Source organism: Dermacentor andersoni, chromosome 3, assembly GCF_023375885.2.
Source record: "Dermacentor andersoni chromosome 3, qqDerAnde1_hic_scaffold, whole genome shotgun sequence".
Lineage (NCBI taxonomy): Eukaryota > Metazoa > Arthropoda > Arachnida > Ixodida > Ixodidae > Dermacentor > Dermacentor andersoni.
The window spans coordinates 52,348,305-52,360,173 of NC_092816.1; positions in this window are offsets into that span (position 1 = coordinate 52,348,305).

Below are 11,869 nucleotides of genomic sequence, written 5' to 3' on the forward strand. Positions count from 1 at the left end.
GACACAAAAAGAAACAATATCAGGAAAATCAGTTTATTTAAATGACCTTATTATGTTGAACTCTTGCATTCCATATTACAAAATCGTGAATATATACAGGTGCAGCGCGCGCACATAATTGTTATTCCAAGCTATTGTGCAAGAACAACAAGTCGTCCATTGATGAAGGGTTAAGGCAAGTGCGGCGCTCCTGCATTATGAATCCGCCAGCGCTGAAGTTTCGTTCACTGCTTGAAATGGTGGCCGGAATGGCTAATAGCCTCTTAGCAAGAAGAGCAAGTTTTGGGTACTTGGCTTCCTTGCTTTTCCAAAACTCCACTAGTTCAGATTCCGAGCACGGTGTCGATTCTGCGGCCAAGTAATCGGTCAGCTCGTCTTGTTCAGCAGTCTGGTTGCTGGCTGCGTCGCTCCACTCGCTGAAGAAGTCCATGCATGGCTTTTTTGCGGGAGGTTGTTCTTGCAGAGTGCACGGGTACCCCCATGCTATCGACGCGGAACCATCCGAAGGTGTCGAAATTGCGGGCACAACATTGTGGCCATATTGTGCTCCATGGTCAGGATGACCTTCGTCCGTAGAAAGTAGTGGGCATTCTTCCACCGTGGCTGGAGCTTCGCCATTTCTGTGGCCTTTGATGATTCGGCTTGCACACGAAGAATCCTTGAAAGTTTTGCAAAGGGCAATAGTTTTGCAAGTGCAATTCAAGTTTTGCAAAGTGCAAAGCCATTTGGCTAATTTGTACGTGTGGCAATCGCATTGCGTGAATGTCGGCGTGTGGGTGTGAGGTGGTTGTTGTGATGCTTGCAGTGAGCCAAGTTGACGTCAAAAAGGGTTAACTGAAAATGGCCACATTCCCGTTACCCCTCGGGGCACACGCCCAGTCCCACGTACCCAGTAGCCCCGTTGGTATATCCACCCACATCTTTTCGACTGCGTGATCTTCGGTACAGGCGCCACGACAATACGCGGAAGTGGCTGCACACCGATTACGGAAAACTGGGTTGAACTCGACAGAAATTTTTCGCAAGAAATAAATAAATAAGCAATATCGTTACAAGGATGTTGGGAGTATAGAAAGACTGTATTTGCAATATACATACAAGATGAATGAGAGTAGTTAAGATTGTTCACCACTGACAACACGCAGCAGCCAGCGTCTCGCTATCTTCTGCTTCCTCTCCCTTCTTTCATCTATATATACCGTAACAGGACCCCTGGGTGGTGAAACGCCGTCTCTGCGCATGGTAGGCGTAACTTACGTCGTTACCTTAACGTAGGATTTCATAAGGCACTGTGTAGCGAGAGAGAAGCTTCTGGGAGAGGCCAACCCGACGACATGCTGACCGAAGGAGCAACCGAGCACCGGGCGCGAAATTAACATCGCGATGGCACCGGTCATAACGCTCTTTTTGTATATGCTGCGAGGCTAACAAACGTGACCGGGAGACTTGACGTGCCACCTGAGCGCGATCGATGACTTCACGAGCGTACTCAGTTCCAGCACGTGGCAGAGAAGGGAGGACGGTATCAAACGGCAATGTGGTGTCGCGATCACACAAGAGATAAAAGGGCGAATATCCTGCGGTGTCATGTCTGGATGAGTTATACGCGAACGTCACGTAGGCCAGCGTTGCGTCCCAGTCGCGGTGATCGTTGGAGGCGTACACAGACAGCATCTCTCTGATTGTTCGGTTAAGACGTTCCGTAAGACCGTTCGTTTGTGGGTGGTAGGAGGTGGACAGCTTGTGCTCAGTGGCAAAAGAGCGGAGGAGGTCGTCGAAAACTCGAGATAAGAACGAGCGACTGCGGTCTGTAACTAGCTGTCGAGGTGTCCCGTGGTGGACAATGACGTCGTGGAGGAGAAAATCGGCAACGTCTGTTGCGCAACTAGTCGGCAACACCTTTGTTATCGTGTAGCGTGACGAGTAATCAATAAAGACGGCGATCCACTTATTCTTTTTAGTCGTCGTCGGAAAAAGGCCAAGCAGGTCAAGACCTACGCGAAAGAACGGTTCAGAGGGATGTTCAATTGCGTGAATTCATCTAACAGGTGGCAGGGGAGGTTTCTTTAGCACTTACACAATTCGCAAGCTGCGACATGACGACGCACAGAGCGGTACAGACCCGACCAGAAGAATAGGCGTCGTACGCTGTCGTATGTACACAAAACGCTAAGGTGTACCGCCGTCGGTGCAGCGTGAAGTTGTTCGAGAGCGACGGATCACAGATGACGAGGAAGGACCAGGAGCAACTCGGAGCCATCAGGGTTGATATTGCGGTGGTAGAGGATGCAGTCATGCAGCGAGAACGTGCGGCACGTGCAATCAATGCTGCCAGATTGCATTCCGGCGATGATGAAATGTAAGGATTCGTCGCGTTGTTGTTCAGCGCGCATCTCGGTCATGTCAGTAAAAGTCATCACGCAGGTCACCGGATCATGCGCAGCAGGGTCAGGGGGATCCACAGGGTGACGAGAGAGGCAGTCAGCGTCCTTGTGGAGGCGTCCAGTCTTCTAATTGACAATAAATGAAAATTCCTGGAGCCGCAAAACCCAGCGCCCAAGCCGTCCAGTCGAGTGCCGGAGGGAAGACAGCCAGCAGAGTGCGTGGTGCTCTGTAACGACCGAAAACGTGTGGCCGTACAAATATGGCCGGAACTTGGCTACAGCCCAAACTAAAGCCAAATCCTCCCGCTTGGCGATGGAGTAATTCATCTCGGCAGGTGACAGCAGGCGGCTGGCGTAAACGACCACGCACTCGGTACCATTCTGTTGTTGGGCGAGAACAACGCCGATACCATGTCCGCTTGCGTCAGTGTGGGCTTCGGCCGGTGCAGATGGATCGAAGTGGTCAAGTATGGGAGGGATGGTCAGAAAACCGATGAGAGCGGCGAACGCGTGAGCCTGCTCCGAGCCCGATGAGAATGGCGCGTTCTTCTTTAGAAGATCTGTCAAAGGCCGAGCAACGTCAGCGAAGTTTTTACCGAAATGGCGAAAGCGGGTTCTGCGCTCCCGTTTTTTCGTACGTTTTATAGTTTCTGAGTTTGGCTTTAGTTAGCGTTTCTTGCAGTGCTATGACGTCCGGTATTTCCGGCTTGTCTAAGTTTTGGATGTGGAGTTGTAGGCTCTCCCGCTTTGGGCGGAAGCCCCTGCAGTTCCACTGCCATATTTTGATTTCCTTAAGGTTTCCCTCCATATTGGTTTGCTCTTTGTACTTGAGCGTTGATGAGACCGGATTTGGATAGTGAGATCGCTGCAAGTTGCTCAGCATGATCTGCGAGTTGAGTTTGTATCGTGGCTACGGTAGCCTCTGTTTGGCTTAGTCTGGTCTCGAGGGCGTACATGCGTCCGTTTAGCACCAATTTTTTCCTTCATGTCTGCTCTGATTCTGTCTTCGGCTGCTGCCATCTTCTCCTAGACGGATTGCAAGTATGTTGAATGACGCTTCCACCGTTATCAGTCTAACCGCCTGATGTAGCCGCTTCTCTGCTATGCTTATGTGGGTGTTTTTCTAACCTTCGACGGTGGACGCAGTACGTCAAGTCCCGCAGCGTCCTGCGCTCTACGCAGCTGCACGGGACTGACAGCCACGCATCATTACGCAACTTCCCAAATAACGACACGAGTCGATTTTGGCACTTAACTTGGTAGATCAATAAACGAGGGATCCAAAAGAACTGTGATTGTACCGCAATTAAATATATATTTCTCTGTATTTTTCCAGAGCTAATTAAAAGAACGCTACTAGAAATCTTTATTTTACACTTTCGCTTGTTTACTTGCTCTTGGCAGTATTCGTTCTGCGCGAGTCCATTTGATGTGGTTCCTTGTTTGACAAGCAAAGGTGAGGTCTATCTCACGGCGTATACCTGTGAAATACACCTTATTTCATTTTTCTTTTGCGGGATTACGCGTTTTTATGGCGAACGGTGGGCATTATGCACATTTGCATTATTAAAGGTAGCCACCACCTCCCCCCCCCCCCCCCCCTTCCGAAAGAAAATCCTGGGTACGTGCCTGATCAAAGGGCACATACCGCGAAAGAAAATGCTGCGCTGTACAGAGAGACGTGTTAGAAAAAAAAAAATAAGGCATATCTCCGAGTCTATTTATGTCTATTGGGTTATGTCTATTGGGTTATGTCTATTGGGGAATATGTATATTTTTTCTTTCACTGTCTCTTCTTTACATCGTTTCTCGTCCACGAACGATCCACCGCATTGGTTCCGCAATATTTGTGCGCGTCTGTTCGTGGCTCCTTGAAGATTGGCTTATTCACACACCACGTCTGGACACCCAACGGTATGCACACCTGGAGTCGGGGTATGCCTCGTGCGAGAGATGCCCACAAAGAAATATAGGCAGATACAACGCACATCTTGGGAATCGAATGTGAAACGAAACTTTTCGGTTATCCGTTAACCACGCGGAATACATTTGCCCATTCCATTCGCGCGTCTCTATAGCGGAAGAAAAGGAACTAACTGCATGTTGCATGCGCAAACGCGCTTACGCAATGCGACTCTGTACGCGCGTCTATTATCTCACAATAGTCCCGTTGGCACGACAGGTATGTGTGCGATTGCGGCCAAGCGTGGTCTGAGCGCCGTGCTGCTGCTGCTGCGCTGGGACACCCAGGGTTGGTCACCTCCCCTGTAAGCACGCCTAGCCCCGACCGACTCTCCACGGCGGCTTGCGCGGTTCTTGCCGACCGAAAAGGTGGGCCCAGCGAGTGCGTCACCGCGTACGTCGCACATTGAACGCCCGCCGCCGAGCCGCCGTCCCCCGCATGCAATGCCCCTTTACTTTCCTTCGATTTACGAACTCCTCCTCGCGGGCAAGCGAGCGCGTTGAGACGGTTGGCGCGTTCTCATTTGGCCTTATTGCGAGGCGCAGTTCGCACGCTGACAAGAGCTTGCGTGGAGAAGGAATGCACCCCCCCCCCCCCGCCAAAAAAAAAAAAAAAGATTAACACATTTCACCCAAGGGACTATCTAATGCTTTCGCATTTCCACACCTACGCAGTCTTCAGTGTCTCTGCCGATTATTTTTTTCCTTCTTTTTACCCGCCTCTATGCGTTGTTGAGCCGCGTTCTAGTTGTGTGCGTGAAGTTGGAGTGGTCGTATCACGAACGCGAAAGCCTGTGGACAATTAGAGCTACTGTATATAGTACCAAAGGTATCATATTTGGTATCATATACGGGAACTCTACGGACAATGCCCTAGTGCATATGCTGCGGTCTTATAGGCACGCCAACGGTGCGCCGCCATATTTGGCTGAGAAAAAAGAAATCGCACTCCGATCGTGTCGTCACAGGCATCTGAGCGACTTGAGAGCAACTTCGTAATTCAAGCAGATACCCACAGTCGTGGCGTTCTGCAATATCAGCGCTTATGTGACGACGAGCAGCTGGTTGTACAGAAGCAGGAACAGTTAACTCGGTGATTTAGTTTTGCATAACCGACGACATAATGAACGACCCTAACGAACAGCGCGAACTGACAAGAACTCGAGTAGTACGCGCGCATCAAATTGAAACGGGCGCGCAAAACGCATAATCTGTCGCAATAAACGACAGCTGTCTCGGTTGTTTCGCCCGTTAGCCGCACTCGCATCTAGTCGTCAGGAAGTCGCAATTGGGTGTCAGGTCGGGTCTCACAGCGGTGCTCAAATGGGTATACGAGAGGCAGCTTTGTCTCGGGAGCTCCTATCAGAGTACGCGAGAAAGTATAAATGCTTTATGTCGACAGGAAGCGCACTGAACTTAGTGCCACATGTTGGATTCAAAAGAAGAAAAAAATGTGCAGGCTAGAGGAAGTGGATTTTTTTTCATATTTGCGCCATCATTTTTGCCTAAAGATGGACATTGCCGAATGCGGCGAAAACGTTTAAGTATATAAACATTGCGCAAGCGTGAAAAAAAGAAAGCTGTTATCACGCTTCCGTAAACTACGTCTACTAAGACATAAAACGGAATTTAAGAAAAAGATTGTATCATAAAGCGCGTTAAAATACGTCTCCACTAATCAGTCAGTAGGACGTTTGCGAAACCCTTGTAAACGTTCGAAATTTTCCACGTAGGCTGTAATCTCTACACGTGCATCACGGATTATCTAACAAATCGAGCTTTCAGGAACTGCAATATTTGTTTTACAAATCCATGCCAATCACCAGACTTTGTGCTCCATTTTCGTTTTCCGTGTTGGCTGATATTCGCCAATTCTCGTGAAAGCTATCTCAAGCCACTATCTCAAGTCGACAGGTGATGGCGACTGTTTATAGGCTCGGTGCGCTCCTTCAAATGTGAGAGAAGCTGTCCTATCTCTCTCTCTCCCCATCTCTCTGTCTCTCTCTCTCTGTTCCATCCTATATCCTCTCCCACAGTGCAGGGTAGCAAACCGGACGGGCGTCTGGTCATCCTTCCGGCCTTTCCTCTCTGCGATTTCCCTCTCGTAAAATCTATGAGTCCATAATTCCCAGTTCTTATTCAGGCTGCCCGCAGAATTCAGGTGTCCTGTCGTAAATGCGACAAACTTCATTCAAATGGGCTGACTGCATGGTAGTCCTTTGAGAGCGCTTGTGCTTTTCACACGTACTCGAATCACTGAAATCAAAGTTGACCCATGTGTAGGTAACGGTTCCTCGTAAGTCCACATGGGCAAATTCTTGTTGTAGCTATATAAATGTATATGATGACGGCGCGCCCCCTTGAAGTCTCCGCCCTAAACAGTCTGTGACGTCATGGATTTCAACAGTGCCTCCTCGAGAACAGATAATAGTTGTGCCGCTAAACAATGATTACGTTGCATTCTAAAGTAGCCAGAAGAGAGCAGTAACTCTACAGAGTGGGCCTGGCGAGTTTTGAAGTGTTCTGCGGGCGATAGTGTCCTCGAAAACAGGCGAACGTTTTCTGAAACCCATGACGTCTCAGTGACGTCCCTACGCCGCCGTGGTTTGCGCTCGAAGCCCACTCAGCGTGAGGAGACTCGTTGCTGTTCTATATTTGACAGTGGTTCTTCTTGGAAGAAATGGCACGAAAGAAGACGGCAGGTCAGACTGTAGACGACTGGACGAGTATATTTACCATTATCTACTAAGTTGCTGGTGACAGTCGTCCTGTTCTCTTGTGTTATGCGTGGTGTTTGTCCGACATGGGCGAAAAAGGCATTAATGCGATCTGGATATATTTGCTTGGCGAAATGTCTGACGCCAGGTGATCAGGGCGAAAGATTGAACAGAAATAAGTACAAGCGACCAATTATTAACCTGCTTTTTCTCCAAAGTCCAAATTCACAAAGTTTTTAATTCGGAAGTTTCATATGCCATTGGCCGGCAGCCTTCGATGATGCTGCCTCAAACATCACGACTGGCCCTTTCTCTTAGTGAACAGCAGAGGGCACAGGAAAGGGCACGCATCCGGGCCGCGTTCCTCGCTCGCGCACGCGAGATGGAACCGTGTTTGCCGGCTCATCCTCACACGCTTTCACTCGCACATACAGCATACGGCGCGCGGCGACGGTTTTATCACCCTTGGACTTTATCCGGAACGTCACGGCGACGGCGACGGCAAATTGCGCCTGGAGTATCCATATAACTTATATCGCAATAAAAGCATTAATACCCAGTTGAACGCCGCTGAGCGGTCCCTCGAGTTATGAACTGCTCGCGGACGAGCGAGCGCGTTTTCATTTGGCTTTCCCGAGGCGCAGTTAGAGCGCAGGCGCGAGCTGGCGCGGACAATGAACGCGCGGGAGAATAAAAGCATTTCATCAAAGGGACTATGATGCTTTAGCCTTCCCGCACGTAAGCAGTCTTAAGTGTCTCGGCTGAATTTTGATGCCAGCAGTAAGAAACGATTGCGCAGATGTCTACTGAATGATGAAATGCCGTTTTCCTTTGCGATGAGCTTCCAAAGTACGATTTCAAAAAAACCGCGAAGCCTCTGCCTGTCGAAACAGACAACGGGACGTCTTTCGACATTCTTATGTTACTTGCCCTACTCAGCATATGGAAATGCAGAATTGTCGTTTAAACACGCGAACGTTCACGGCGACCCAACACGGGAGTATTTTAAAAAGAGCGCCAGATAATAAATGCCCAAGAGCGGAAGACGCGGGCTGCATGAACCGCGGCGGAGGTGAAGCAGGCGTTAAGAGCTCCCCATACGTGCGCCGATCCCGATAATAGTGCAATGCCGGGCCGACCCGTGGCGGAGGTGCAACTCGCCATTTGTCCATTTTATTTCTTGATGCGTGCTTAATCCTAAAAGTGTCCTTGTTATGTAAAATTAAACTGGTAATAAATAAAATACAGAAAACGTGATTGTGGCCTAATGGTTAGAGCATAAGACTACTGTGCTCGAAATAAACAGTTCGATTCCATTGTAGGCCATGCATTTCTTTGATTATCGACATGGAAAATGAGGCGAGAAAAGACTCTGCCAACATATCTGCCGCAAAGTGCGTCGAGTAAGGTAAAGAATGCTTCGCGTTAAAAAAAAACATTCTGCAGACCCCACGCTCTGTGGGAATACTTTTGCACGTAGCTGGCTGTCCAGCTCCATTTGGGTTTCTTCAAAGGGTTACCAGATGAACCAACGGGTTTGCGTAAAGCAACACGAGCAGTTATGTTTGAAACGATCCTCTGTTGAAGACAGAAGCAAGACGATAAATACGATGACGGTTTAACGGCGGCGACCTTAGGACAGTGTTTTCTTTTCTTAACTCCAGAACGAAACGGTTCAACCTGTGCGATCCCTAAGGCGGTGCAGTGTCTCGCAGCGTCTTCGAAGCCTTCTGCTACGAGGAAAAGGACTCGGCAATGTGGGCCGATCCGAAATGCGAGGGTGCAGATTAACACAACGTCCCAAAGCGTTAGCGGCGAGGAGGCGAAAATCGCACACACTAAGACGCTCCCCGTTCGGGGCGCGAGGAATTAAAGTCCTTAATTCTGGCGGCCGAATGGAAGCTAACGCGCACACAAGCGCTCTAGCTCGTCTTATGTGGGAAAGGAGGTACACGTGGCCCTGGTGTCAAAGGAGTGTAACACAGTCGAACGCCTTTATAAACGAAGTGCCTTGGGGCTCCGAAATCCTCCTCTAGACAGGTCTCTTCGTTGTATATGTCGCCCCACCGCACAGCTCACAGAAGAACTTGGACTGACTCATTCTCTCGTCCTAGAGGTGCTCGACTGTAGTAGACGGGCGAACGGCTTGACCGTCAAGATGACAAGGAAATTTATTGACCCGTAGGCACGCTTACAACTGTTGTATGAAAGAAAAGTACAATATAAAGTACATCACATGTAATGCATCATACTTGATGTAAACAAAACAGATTAACAAATAAAATAATAAATGGTGTCTACTTGACACTGGCTTTGCCGCACACAACTACAACAACAACAACAACAAAACTCATTACCGCATCCACGCAAAAGCATTATTGTCGGCCTCGAATTTATGAAAGGTACCCGGGGCACATACAGATACAGTATGAACTCAGGCAGCGGAATTGAGCATTATTCTGGCTGTAGAAAGACTTTGCCACGGGAGACGGTTATGTACCGCGTAGACCAGCGGCGAAGAAACTCGGCTTCACCGAGTTTGAACAACTGTTCTTCAAGATGACCCCATATTATCACCCGTAGTTTCCGCATTCTGGGGTACATTGCTCTATTTGACTGCCGAGATCGTTCTGCGATGCGCGTGACAGTATCGTAGCGCCAATGGAACCGAATTAAAAGTACGCAAACCTATACGTTATGAGTCAAAACCACGGAAGTCACTCCGGCTATCTTTCTAGGCTTCTGAAAGATACTTCTTTACTGTCTGACTAACGAGAAAATCTTAGCAGTCTTCGTAAACCACTTCGGTAGCAGCGACAGCCTTTTAGCTCAATATTTCCTAGGCAAAGCCCTAAAAGAGCACGAACATCGCGATGAAGATTATACGTGGCGAGAATGCGCTTTTTGAGAGCCGGAAAATAAAGCTCAGTGCCGTTCAATTCTGTGAAGGATGATGACCGGCGAAGCTGTGCATGTGGGCCACTTAATGGCGAACTGCGCCTCCTTCTCGGGTCGGCACAACATTGCACTATCTTCGGGATCGGCGCACGTATGGGGAGTAGTTAACGCCTGCTTCACCTGCGCCGCGGTTCGGGCCGGCAATGCATTATTTTCGGTATCGGCCCACGTATGAGGAGAGCTGACGCGATCCTAGGGGAACTGGCCCTTAACAGGTCCATTGTAATTCGCTGAAAATTTGTTCCGTATTTGCGTTTCGTAATTAATTACTGACGACGACGAACGCGGGAGCAGAGACACGAGCGCGGTTGCGCCGAGAGGCGCCAACGAGCCAGCTGTGGAACAGTACTGCCACTCTAGAGTCAATCTTGGTGATGACAGTATTGTGTTAACACACGGGCACGATCCTGGGGGTGCTAGCCTTCAGCAGCTTCGCTGTAAAAAACACGACGTCGACGACGACCCTCATTCGCAAAAGAAGAAAAAAAAATCGCATTACGTGAACGCCACCGCGTAGGCGTGAGGTTCTTGTTGTGATACTTGCAGTGAGCCAAGTTGACGTTAAAAAGAGTTCATCGAAAATGGCCACATTCCCGTTCGCCCTCGGGGCACACGCCAAGTGACACACACCCAGGTGCCCAGTTGGTATATCCACCCACATCTTTTTGACTGCGTGATCTTCGGTACCGGCGCCATGACAATGCGCGTAAGCGGCTGCACACCGATTACGGAAAACTGGGTTGAACTCGACAGAAATGCTTCGGAAAAAATTAATAAATAAGCAATATCGTTACGGGGATGTTGGGAGTACAGAAATAAAGTATTTACAATATATATACAAGATGAGTCCGAGTAGTTAAGATGGCGGACCGCCAACAACACGCTGCAGCCAGCGTCTCGCAATCTTCTGCTTCCTCTCCCTTCTTTCATCCTTCCGTAACAGGACCCCCGGGTGGTGAAGCGCCGTCTCGGCGCACGGCATAGGCGAAGAATTGCGAGCGATGTATGGCTTCAGCCGCGGAACGTACACAACGCCACCAGGCCTCGGATTTGAGGATGCATCAAACTGTAGCGGCGAAATCTTGTAATTTACGTCGTTAACTTGACGTAGGATTTCATAAGGCACTGTGTAGCGAGAGAGAAGCTTCTGGGAGAGGCCAACCCGACGACATGCTGACCGAAGGAGCAACCGAGCACCAGGCGCGAATTTAACATCGCGATGGCACCGGTCATAACGCTTTTTTTGTATATGCTGCGAGGCTAACAAACGTGACCGGGCGACTTGACGTGCCAACTGAGCCCGATCGATGTCTTCACGAGCGTACTCAGTTCCAGCCCGCGGCAGAGAAAGGAGGATGGTGTCAAGCGGCAATGTGGGATCGTGACCATACAAAAGATAAAAGGGTGAATATCCTGCGGTGTCATGTCGGGACGAGTTATACGCGAACGTCCCGTTGGCCAGCGTGGCGTCCCAGTCGCGGTGATCATTGGAGGCGCACATCGACAGCATCTCTCTGATTGTTCGGTTGAGACGTTCCGTAAGACCGTTCGTTTGGGGTTGGTATGAGGTGGACAGCTTGTGCTCAGAGGCACAAGAGCGTAGGAGGTCATCGACAACTCGGGACAAGAACGAGCGGCAGCAGTCTGTAAATAACTGTCGAGCTGCACCGTGGTGGAGAATGACGTGGTGGAGGAGAAAATCGGCGACGTCTGTTGCGCAACTAGTCGGCAACGCCTTTGTTATCGCGTAGCGTGTCGCGGAATCAGTAGCGACGGCGATCTACTTATTCCCTCTAGTCGTCGTCGGAAAAGAGACAAGTACGTCAAGGCCTACGCGAAAGAAAGGTT